The following is a 12,766-nucleotide window of genomic DNA, read 5'->3' as shown; positions in this document are numbered from 1 at the left end:
AAGTGCTGGAGTTTTAGCTCAGTGGGAGAGCACCTCTGGGTTCAATCCCCAGTATGACTGGGGAAAAAAAAAAGCATACAAAGTCACTTCTGCAAGCTTTGATCAGATCCTCAGAACATAATTGCCTCTTAAGCATAGACATAGACTTGTAGTGCACTAACGTGCACTACATAGACCGTTAGTGCACTAATGTGTTCTATTAGTGCTTCCTGTATGCTATGCCCAGCTATGATCAGTGCCTCCCATCACCTGGCAATTCCACCAGCACACATCAGTCTGTCCAGACCACAGAATCTGGTAAACATCTCTTTGATAATTCATTTATAGGTACCATACTGCCATTTCAAGATCTTTAATCCGAGTAAGACACCCCCAAAACATCCGTGACAATTCCAGGCAAAATGACTAATTTGCAAATGGTTAACAAAATTATAAAAGCATGGGAAATTGAGAAAGCACAAAATTTCTTCTTTCCTGTCTCCATTATGGTTAAACATATCAAATATGACAGTAAAACCAATGAAAAGCTCTGTGGACAAATAGAAAGTAATCCCAAGCAACCAACAAAAATAAGGAATAGGGTCACCTTATCGAGAACTGGCTGCTAAACTTGTGAAGCCCTAGGGAGATTTTTTTCTGAAAAGTGCTTATTCATAAAAATAACTATTTTCCTGACTTCTACAATATGATTTTTGATGATATGCTAAATGTGACATCAATATACATTATTACTAATGTTCAACTGTGCATAATTATGCTGTATAAATAACCTAGGTGTCTTTTATGATACTTTTCATGATTGAAAACTTTTTTGAGGAAGAGTTTCAGACTTCCAACCAGGTCCATAATATAATATATGATCTCAACATCTATCCCCCTGGCTATCTTTCTGAACAAAATAAGAAGTGCTTACTTTAAGTTTTTCTTAGAAGCAATGTAAATCTCAATGTAAAGATGAAAATTAAAAATTAATTTCATTTACATCTTTCATTGTATCTCATTCCCACAATATTACTCATGTTCTATAACTCACTCTGAGATGAAATCTGAGTTTCTGAGTAAAAATATAAAGTAAATAAATATATTATTCTACCACATATTATGATTAAATATTTTTAAAAACTCAATGATTCCAGTCATGTCAAATAATAAATGTAACCAAAACCAGAAGTTACTTGCTCACTTCCCAATTTTCCTGTGGGAATAGGTTCTCCTGGCAATTATTCCCTTTAGAGTTAAATTAAATTCAGTCATGCTTCCTGATGTGGATAAGTATCCATCTGTGGCTCTGATTACCACCATCATTATATGTTATTAACCAATGTGAAAATTATCAAGTTACATAATGATAGCAGTCAGCACCATTTGCTTTCTCATCTTATTTTAAAGCGTTTCTGCAAAAGAAGAGTTTAAAATTGGAATTTTCCTTTTATGAAAAGTAGTATTATTTTATAGTATGCGTTTAGAAATATTTACATATTAGTATTACATGTAATATATCACATATATTATTATATTATTTACATTATTTTTCCAAAACTTTCATCAAGTGTGAATAACAATCATTGACTTACTATGAAATTAAGTACAATTGTCTGAAATAATAATGGCTCTGGAAACCAGACTTGGCTAGTCTTGGGGGTAATTAAAAGAGTGATCTTATAAGAATTTCAATCTCAGGCTTTCTCACTGAGTAAATTATAAAGATATACCCCAGGGAACTTTAAAGAAGTAATGAGGTTTTCATTTCCATATGTCAGATTAGATTTTAGCTAGTGTACTTATTATCAGAAAAAGGCATGAGCTAATTTCCTGGCTCATCCAGGGCTGAGAAAAACACTCTGAACAACATTTTCCAATAAAAGGCACAAGGAGAAATGCAGTGCTGGTGAATTTGCTGCCAGAGAATTTTTCAAATTCGCCATGATCCTTAGAGGGTCATCCACATGCATTTGAGCAAACAGAAGGCAGGTATGATCAAAAGAGAGTCCTTTTTTGAAGTGTTAGAACATGCCAACCACACTATGTATCACTCTTATCACTGTCAAGAACATTTGATACATCAAGATTTGGAAAACACATCTGAAGTTAACTTACTTTACAGTGTCTTAGCCAAACTGCTTATTTAAATTGAAATTCAGTGGATCGCTCCAGCTGGATATCTTCACAAGTTGCTATTTTAGAACACGGTTCTAAAATTAGAAGATCTTATTTTGAAATACTTTGTAACTGGCCTGCACATACTACAGATCCAGATGGTGCAGCTGACCCCTAGCAGAGGCAGCTTGTAGTTCTGAATGGTTTCAGAGGCCTGGCCACCTCACGCTCACCGTGACATCTTTCTTCTCTTTAGCATGTGATACAAATCATATACTCCCAGTCCCTTCTAGGGTCCCATTCACTCTCCTGTTGGTGTTCAGAAATTAACCCACATCTTCACTCTAGCCACAGAAGTAGGCACTAATTTTCATGAAAAGAGATTTTTTTTTTTCCTTGAAAAGACAAGTATTGCCAGTGGGCTGTCTAAATATAACAAGGAACCCTGTCATTTTTTTAATAAAAAGAGTAAACTCTGATAAATAGGCCTCTTGGTCACACCAGGTCAGAGAGTTGATATCAGTATCTCTGCTCATGTCTTAATAAATTCCAGTAAAGTTGATCTAACATTTAGGATTTGCAAATAGGCTTTTGAGAACATTGTGTGTGCTCATTGGAAAAATATTTTTTACCCTTACTTTGTAAGAATTGATATACTGAAAACTCATGAAACAAAATGTGTTAAAGAGTGCTATTTCAATTTAGTCTGTGGAATGGGCATGATCACCAAATCTGGGTTATTAATCTAGAGAATAAAGGACTTTTATTTGAAAGGGAGAATAAATATAGAACTCTGAGATAAAAATATTATCAATTTTTATTCCCAAACTTATTTTATTTTTGATGACTATCAGAACAAATGAATTTTTAAAAATCAAGTAAATCTTCCACTTCTGATTTCATACATTACCCAAGAAAATCCATCAATTGAATTTATAAATAAAGTGAATGGATTTTAAAATAAATCTTCCATACGTTAGAAAACTTCAGATAATGTACATATTTCTTCACCTAAACCATGAAAATTGTAAAACTGTCAAAACAAGCAGTACATCATTTGGTTTGAAAAATAAAGATAGATTACATGCACCTTTAGAAATATTTACAAAATAAATTTGATTTGTTTTTTTAGGATAATATGTGACTATACTTTCTCTCAATGATAAAAAATATGTTTCTATTTAGGTAGAAACCAAATCCAGGAACTAATTTAAAAAATGTTTCATCACTTTCCTAGCTATCTCTACTGTACTGAATAATTGCCTCAATTAGTCAAACAAGCCAGTGAGAAGTCCTACAAGGTGCATTTGAATAAGTTTTTGGTTGTCCTGATCAGTACCTAGCTTAAAAACACAAATATCCCAACTTCAGAAATTTTATACAATTAGGTTTCAACCAAATCATAGAGTAAGAGAATGATCTTTTGCTTAATGCATTCCTCATGTTACTCATCATTACAAAGATGAGCACAAAATCTTATTTTAAGTGCTATAACATATACTTCATGTCTGTTAACTAATTCTGTTCTAAACTGTTGTCCAATTCTTTCAACACAATTTTAGATAGCACCTTCATTTTTCAGACAAAGAAACTAAAATGCTTATAGAGCAAAGTATGTTAATTGTCAATAAGACCAGGACTACAAATCCAGGCCAGATTCACCTCTTGTTAAAAGGCAACACATGGTCCATAATCTTTTGGCATTGTCCTAGCAAATGAAATAAATCCATGCGAAATACCTGCCTTTAGTGAGATAAAACTATACATGAAAAAACACAATACAATTAATAATAAGCTATATGACGGAGGTATCTATAATATTTTGTAGCACCAAAGAAAAATGGACCAAAATCTACAGAAGACACCAGAAAAAACTTGCCAGCATAATTATCATATGGAGCTGAATCTGAAATGTCAGTAAATTTGGCAAAGCAGAGAAAGAAGAGAAGGAATTTGGAAATAGTGATAGTATATTAATAGTTACTATGTGCCATGTAGGGGAGAGTAGCCACTGAAGAATTATTGAACTATGAGAAAGGAAGTGGTGACTTAACAATAGAGCAGCTTTATAATAAGAGTTTGGCAATGACATGAAGCTTGAATTTGAGGAGCTTAGAGTAAAGACAGAGCTACTGGAAAATCCTAGACAAAAAAGAACAAAAATCTCTTTTATAGAAGTGGAGATGAAAGGAAGCATGATGACTGAAAAGTCACTTAGGGAATAAAAATCAATGGAATTTGACTACATCTGATGACAGCCAAAAACCTGAATTTCTTTGAATGTATTTATTTTCAAATGAGGACATATATTTCATTTCAATCAATGGAAGCAAAAAGTTTTACTGTTTTCTGCTACAGATGCTTGTGAAAGGTCTGATGAAGCAAAGCTGTGAAGTCACTGCAGAATCAGAGCATGTTTTCATTACAGTCATTAACTCATATTAGTCATACAAATTAATGGATTTCACTGTGATACTTCCATACATGCATGTGCCATTCTTTGATGGTGACTTCCCTCTCTACTCCCCTCTCTTACTGATGATGGAGCTAAAGCATGGGAAACGTTAATCTTGACCAAATGTGTCAGCTTCTAAGAGGCATGAAGGACTTGAATCCAGGGAGTCTGTTCCAGTTTATGTTCTTGACCGTAATAGTTTTCTGGAAAAAGAAAACCAATTTTATATTTTATAGTTGAATGAAAAGTACAGAACAATACCTTCAGTCAAAATTTCAGAATGTTCCTAATATTTTCATCAACCATGTCTTTTGAGCTCAATTGAAGTCTTAAATTAATGTTGTTAAGTAGGCTGAAAGCAACCCTTTTTAGCAAGTACACTATATGTCTTTCAAATATGTTCTAAAGTTTGAGTGTCTTAGATCCCTTCCAGATGAGCTACAAGATATTTCTTTTTGTCTTTCTGGTTTTTCACTTTGGTGGATTTCATTTTATCTGTTGCTTTTGCTTTGTTTTTTAGAATTATTTCAGGAAAACAGTGTATTTGTTGTATTTATCTGTAATTTAGGACATGTGTTTAGTATTTCGGTTGATACAATTTTCCTATGTGTATATTTTTATTACCTGTACTTATTACTGAATGCTGAGACATTGGGACTATATTTTTCATACAAAGAAATAGTCAAGTGATTATAAAACAAATTAACTTTCAATAAATATATATTTCATTAAAATATTTGACTTTTCAGACATCTTAATTTAATGCATCTAATTGATTTCTTTATAGAGGAAACTGATCTGATTTCTTAATAAATTTGATATATCTTGTTAACTATCCATGTTAGAAACTCCCATGGTCAAAGGATTATTGCCGAATACCAGGGTGCCCTTTCTTGTACAATCTATCCACTTAAAGCACTTAGGAGTTAATACTAAGATTCTCTCTTTCTCTCCCTCTTTTCTTGCAAAGAGATAAAATGTATCCATGTTTAAAAGCTACCTCATTCAAAGAGCTTGGTACTTAGTCTGCCAATTTTCCTTTCCTTATTTAGAAGAAAGGCTACACAGTTTGAACAAGCTGTGATTATCTAGTTTTTTTGCTTTTCTTTTTGGGACTTCAGATGTAGAAATGGATCCCTGACCTACTTAGTACAGACGGTTGGACCAGGCCCTCACCTTGCCTTGTAAGTAATGGCTGTAATGGCAGCTTTCCATCCCAAGAAATCACACTTAAGGGAACTGAAGACATTGGATGCAGAGACAACAGGTGTCACGGACCATGTTCACTCTTCCACCGTCTCCACCTGATTAAGACGAAGGTGTTATTTTAGAGGGAGTCTAGAAATGTCCTCTGTCTTGACCACATGGTTTCAAATCTGGTCTCTGAATGCCACAATTAATGGAAGGCTCCCTGCTCTCTAGTTTCAACTGAGAAATAAAATGATAATAATTTTCTGCCTCAGATTTTCTTCTCAAACACAAAAGGATTTCAAAATCAAGCAAATACTGATTTTTTTAAAAATGTGTCTACCCTGGTAGAAGTGATTACTTTGCCACACACCTATGCAGTTTGCATGTACAGACACAAACCCAGAAACAGAAGATTCATCATGTACATGTGAGGTGGCACTTTTGCAGGAAGCATCTGACTGACTGTCACATGTAGATGTCATTTCCCTCTTATGGCCTCTGCAGTTCTTGTTCCTGCAAGGCTACATGTGATGGAGGAAAATGGCCTATGTCTGGAAAAGAAATTCCAGTGTATGGTCACTGCAAATGTTGAAAGGCAAATTAAGGAATCAATATCAAATAACATGAACATTACTTTCTTTTAACCTTGCAGTGGATCACATTTAGCTCCTTCTTTTCCTTTCAGTGTAAGACAACTATTTTTTGTTCTAAAACCTTGAATATTCTTATAATAAATATAAGTAAATCTAAAGCTATCCTAAAACATCAATTTACAGGGGGAAAAAGACACAAATGATGCTCAGGATTTAATGGTCTTCAAAGTATATTTTCCAACTGATCCTTAACGCATAGAAGTTAGAAAACTTCAACTATTTGAAAAACCTTTGAAAACTTCAACTCTTCAATCCTGTCAGGAAGGCTATATTTGAAAGACAGTAACTGAGCCTTTTAAATATTTAACTGTGACAGTTCCTTAAATGTTATTGAAATTTATTGGAATAGTTAATCAGATAAGATATGGCAAAGGAGATGTTTATTATTATTATTATAAAATAATGATAAGACTAAAACCTAGTTTCAGTCATGTCTTCTCCCTGATCTGAAGCAGTCACTCTTATTTATCTCCAGAATAAGATGTGAACCCTCTCAGATTCATTTAAGTCCTCAATAATGTGATTCTACCTATGCCACCTGTCTTATTCCTCTGTTTCACTCTATATGCAGTAGCCAATCTTCTTGTTAAAAATATTCGGGCATAAAGATCCAAGAACCTCACTTGTTAAACTGTGCCCATGTAAAGCATTATTATCTTACTCTAATTTATTTCTGTTATCTATCCAGATGGCTGAAATGTTCTGCTTTCATTCAAGACAGAGTGAGCTGTCTTGCAGAGAATAGATTACATCAATATAATTAATATGCTAAAATTTCAACTTAAGCAACATATTCTTACTCTCCCATAGAGCACCCCCCTACACATATGCAATACTGATAGCATTATAAAAGATACCTCCTTGAAAATACTCCCAATTCCGAGATAGGCTTACATTTTACTCTCTCTTCGTCTTAGCTCCCAGACAACCTAACACTGGTCAAGGTCCACTTTTGTCATTGCTGTATATTACAAAGTTCAGCCTCCATGGGATATGAGGCTGACTCAGAAGTTCTTAGTGGCTGAATTTTCAAATGATAAATTGAGTGCTTTCAGGATAACATTCTGGGCTGGGTGCAATGGAACATGCCTGTAATCCCAGTGTCTAGGGAGGCTGAGGCAGGAGGATCTCAAGTTCAAAGTCAGCCTCAGCAAAAGTGAGGCACTAAAGAAGTCAGTGAGACCCTGTCTCTTAATAAAATACAAATTAGGCTGGGGATATGGCTCAGTGGTCGAGTGCCCTTGAATTCAATCCCTGGTACCCCCCCCCCCCCAAAAAAAAGAGAATAGCATTCTGAAAGTATAAGCCATATCAACAACTAAAACAGCAGGATTACTTCTTTCCTATATACATGTATTTTATTTTCTCCTAACTTGCTTAAGTTCTATTTAGTTATATAACCTCAATCTGACCTTGGAATATATTTTCTTACCACATGATTGTTGATTGGCATATAATTCACCAATCATTTGTATCCGAGACCTTTCTCAATTAGCAAGGGATTATGTAGAGCTACAACCTTAGCATCAGAAATTACTTTTTAAGTAGAATGATCTCTTGAATTACCTTGTAAATCCTTTTGGGAACCCCAAATTCACAGTAGAGAAAGATTTTGGTCTGTGTGCAAGGTTATCCAGTATCTGAGTTCTGTCAATATTTAATATTGAAATACTGAATATTAAAGTATTTTTAGATGCATAAAGTCAATATTTGATTCATCTCCAGCATTACCTCTCCCATAAGTTCTTCCTTGAAAAACATCCCCAGTACCAGAAGTATAAATAATTATTCCTTCTTCTGTGTTCCCATAAAAACTCATTGATGTCATGGCATTATTGATTTCTTCAAATGTTTATCATATGGGAGTCTAAGAATTTATAAAGATTGAATATTTATCTTATTCATTTCTAATTTTCCAGAACTAGCATCACAAATAGTAGATTCTTGATAATGATATGCTAATGAATGAGTGCAATTTTCCCATCTCTCCTAATGTTCTTATTCTCTGAACAAATATAGCACTTTCACTTAGAATTTGATAACTCATCAGATACTGCCTTAATCATTGGAAAATCATTTAATGTGGGTAACTCCCTAAGGTAAAAAAAAAAAAAAAAAAAAAAAAAACAGTGGCTATACTTCTATTTAGTTTTCATGAAAAAATAGTAAACCATAAGATTTTTGAGTAGGTAAATACTAAAATTTCTTATTCACTAAGCTTTTAATTCAGATATATATGGAAAAAACTGCTATGGCAATGGATGAGAATATCATGATTAACCAATCTAAAGAAAGTTTTTGCTCTGAGGTCATGATTTTTTTAAAAGATCATTTCAAACATAGATTATATCCTATTCTTATTAGGATCCCCATCTTGTAGATGTACATGATATAGAGATTCACTGTGGTATAACACTCCATGATTGTGTAAGTATGTCAAAATTGACTCTACTGTCATGTATTACTAAAAAGAACAAATTTTTTTTTAAAAAGAGGGTTGGGGTGTAGCTAAGTCATAGAGCACTTATCCAGAATGCATGAGGCCCTGGGTTCAATCCCCAGCACCTTACAAATAAATAAATATTATAAATAAATATTCCAAATAAAAAAGATAATTTCAAATTTCATTTCAAACCTACTGATTTAGAAATCCTAGGGTAAGAACTCAGAAATCAATAGTTTGAAACTTTATACATAACACTCATGATCAGCAAGGTTTGAACATTATTGACTTGGAGTTTAACCAAGAGAAAAAACTCATGAAATTGAGAATAAAGATAAACATTTTACGTAATCAATAATGTGATGACGTCAATACAATTCTATGGTTTCCTGTCATTTTCCTGCCATTCTTAGTCTCCCTTAATAGTGAAAATGGGTACAAAAAAATCCATTTCACCATCCCCCCCAAAAGGAATGAATGCAAAAAGGCAGAACCATCCCATTTTCATGAATAGCAAATCAATTACTCATAACAGTGTACACATATGAAAATTTTTTAATCTCTGGAGTGGTTTCTTATAACATACATAAAACAGAGAAACTGTTAATAATGAATATAATTGGAATGGAAACTGAATATCTCTTCCAATATTTGTGTAAATCGAGTAAGGGAGTTTCATAAGGGAATTGGTAGAATTTCAGACTAAATGATACACTGATAGAACAACAGAAATTATCTCTTATTTAGAAATTGGTATGACAGGTTGAGTTGTCAAATGTAGTTCCATGAGTGATCCAATATTTCACTGGGTCATAGAAAAATCTGTTCTTGAATTGACAAAAACTTTACCATTTATATGTTAGGAATTGTATTTGTCCGATCTCACTAGACAACCTGATGAGTATAGTGAACTAGTGAAAGTGTAAAGCTAGGAATAACCTATTCTCACCAGGTGGAACAGTTTAGAAATAAATCATCAATCTTTTATTGGGTGTAATAGATAATTTCACATCTTTGCAGGTATCTTGGAACAGACATAAGTTCTCAGGGAAGATCAAACAAGTGTGGAATTATGCATATAGTAGTGATGAAAGCCGGAACTGAAATATATGTAACTCTTAAATAATAAAAAGCAGATAGGAACATTTTTAATGGCTACAACTTCTCATTTCTCTGTGAAAACATACATCACCTGTGGACCTTATTTCTTGATATTTTTGGCCTAAAGGGAAGGCCCTCTGATGTTACAGAAATCCTTGATGTTCTAATGTCTGAAAATAGTGTTTTTAATAAATATTCATACTTGAGTGCTCACTAAAGGGCCTCAAGTGTTCATAAGATATTCTGAACAGTTACTTAATTGAATTGATCTGAAAATGGATGGCATGAAGAAACTCTGGCCAGAGGCCCAACAGACAGTTTGATAAGACTTGGTTTTGCAGCATTTTCAGGTTGCCAATAATATAATTACAGTGCTGACATCCTAAACTCATTACTGAGCTTTTACCTTTAGTGTGTTAAAAGAAAATTTGATATCAGTTCGTGTTTATTTCATTGCAACCTTAAAACTAAGCAACATACTATGATAAGTGTAATATGAGTAGATGATGGGAAACATTTCACAACACATAGGCATACCAGCCTGACTTGATTTGCACCTCCATGTATTTTTTTTCACTTCCTACACTTCTGCTGTTTTATAGCACAGGGGTAGGAAGAGCTAATGCCTGTAAGGAAACCCACTGTATTCTGTTTTCTTCTGACTGCATACTGCTCTAAGTTCCTTCTTACTTTGACAAGACCCAGGAATTATAAGTACGTAAGATGGAAAAAAGAGAAAATATTGCCTGTTTCACTCTGCTAAGTCCTGTCAAGCTCTTGTATTTCTTAATCAATCAATTAAATGTGCAAATTTGTTAATTGCCTACATCATTCCAGTACTGTGGACAACATATTTTCTTCCCAATGAACTATAATCTAATTCAAGCAAGGAGACATTTAGCCATGAATAATTACACAAGATATATGAGACATACACAAGACAGTATGAGTTGAAATCTTGAACTGCATCTTCCTATCAGCACACATCAAGATGTTAGGTGAGAGAAAAGAGAAAGAGATTGGGGTTTTAGAGAATGAGTAAAACCTGAAGGAATAGATACCTAAAAGAATATCCTGCTTTAGAAAATTATTAAATTTTGCTCTGGATTGTTTAATCTTTTATATAAACTCCAGTTATAGGAGTTTTTATAGTGAGCAACTGATAAATGATAAGGAAGGTTTATTGATTGACAAAACCATTTTACTTTGCTTGTCTCTGTTCTTCTAGTTCAATCATTCCAATGTTAGAAGTTTGCAAAATAAGTGACCAGACCCAGGAATCAGGAATTCCTGGGAGGATTCCAGGAGAGTTGGTTACTAAAGAACACTGGGGGATGCCACCCCAAATATGGTGCTTTGGTATGCTAATTTAACTTGAAGGTACTTGGGAATCTATAAAGGATGGAAGAAACTCTTCTCCAAAATTCCATTATTTACCTTAAGACCTGCATAATAGATGTTGGTGTGGATGTGGGGAAAATGGCACACTTTTACATTGTTGGTGGAGTTGCAAACACTCTGGAAAGCAGTGTGGAGAATTCTCAGAAAACTTGGATGGACCCACATTTTGACCCAGTTATTCCACTCCTTGGTTTATACCCAAAGGACTTAAAATTAGCATACTACAGTAACATAGCCACATCAATGTTTATAGCAGCTCAATTCACAGTACCTACATTGTGGAACCAACCTAGATGCCCTTCAACTGATGAATGGATAAAGAAACTGTGGTATATATACACAATGGAATGTTATTCAGCCATAAAGAAGAATAATATTTTGACATTTGCAGATAAATGGATGGAATTGCACAATATCATACTAAGTGAAATAAGCCAATCCCAAAAAACCAAAGACTGAACTTTTTCCCTGATAAGTGGATGATGATATATAATGGGCGTGGGGGAATGGGGGTTGGGAGAAGAATGGAGGAACTTTAGATAATGTAGAGGGAAATGAGAGGGAGGGGGGATATGAAAAAAGGGTGGAAAGAGACCAACATCACTACCCTATGTACATGTATGATTACAAAAATGGTAAGAATCTACATCATGCACAACCATAAACACGAAAAGTTGTACCCCATTTGTTTCCAATGAATCAAAATGCAGTCTGTAAAAATAAAATAATTTTTAAAAAAGACCCACAAAAAGAGAACACGATTGCCTTCTATTTTGTCACTGTTCTTTTGTCAACAATGGAAGATCATAACCCATATCACAGAAGAGACTAAACCTCAAACGCCACTCCCAGGGTCCAGAAAAACTTCACCTTACACCATTGTCTATTCTTTGAGCCCAATCAGCTTCCCTCCAAATCATTCACTATCCCTCTAAATCACCTACACTCCCCACCATTTCCATCTCTCTTATGAAGATTATGTAAGTGTCTCGATGTCCATGAGTTATTGGGCACCCACCTTCCTATAAAGCTCAGTGCATGTGATACATTTGTATGATTTTTCTCCTTTCAATTGGTCTATTGTCAGTTCATTTCTTAGATTCAAATATCAGTTATCAACAGGAGAGAATTCTCTTGCCCCTGTATCACCTTGACTGGATTTGCCAATTTTAACACAATTTCTACACTAAGTTTTTGTTGCTTAAATAAACAAGGGAGGAGATATGTTGAAGAAGCCATGGAAAGGGAAATATATAAAGTTGTTAATTTATTTCTAGGAATAATTTTGTTATATATTTTAAAACTGGCTTATACAACTCTGATTATGAATTTCCTTATATTTTCATGCCATTTTCAGAAAGTGTTCTATCAAATTACATCAATTAATTAGTTCAACAATATAATTTCTGTCTAATTTTTTGCCTT

This window comes from Sciurus carolinensis, chromosome 6 (genome assembly GCF_902686445.1).
Source record: "Sciurus carolinensis chromosome 6, mSciCar1.2, whole genome shotgun sequence".
Lineage (NCBI taxonomy): Eukaryota > Metazoa > Chordata > Mammalia > Rodentia > Sciuridae > Sciurus > Sciurus carolinensis.
This window is presented reverse-complemented; position numbering follows the sequence as displayed.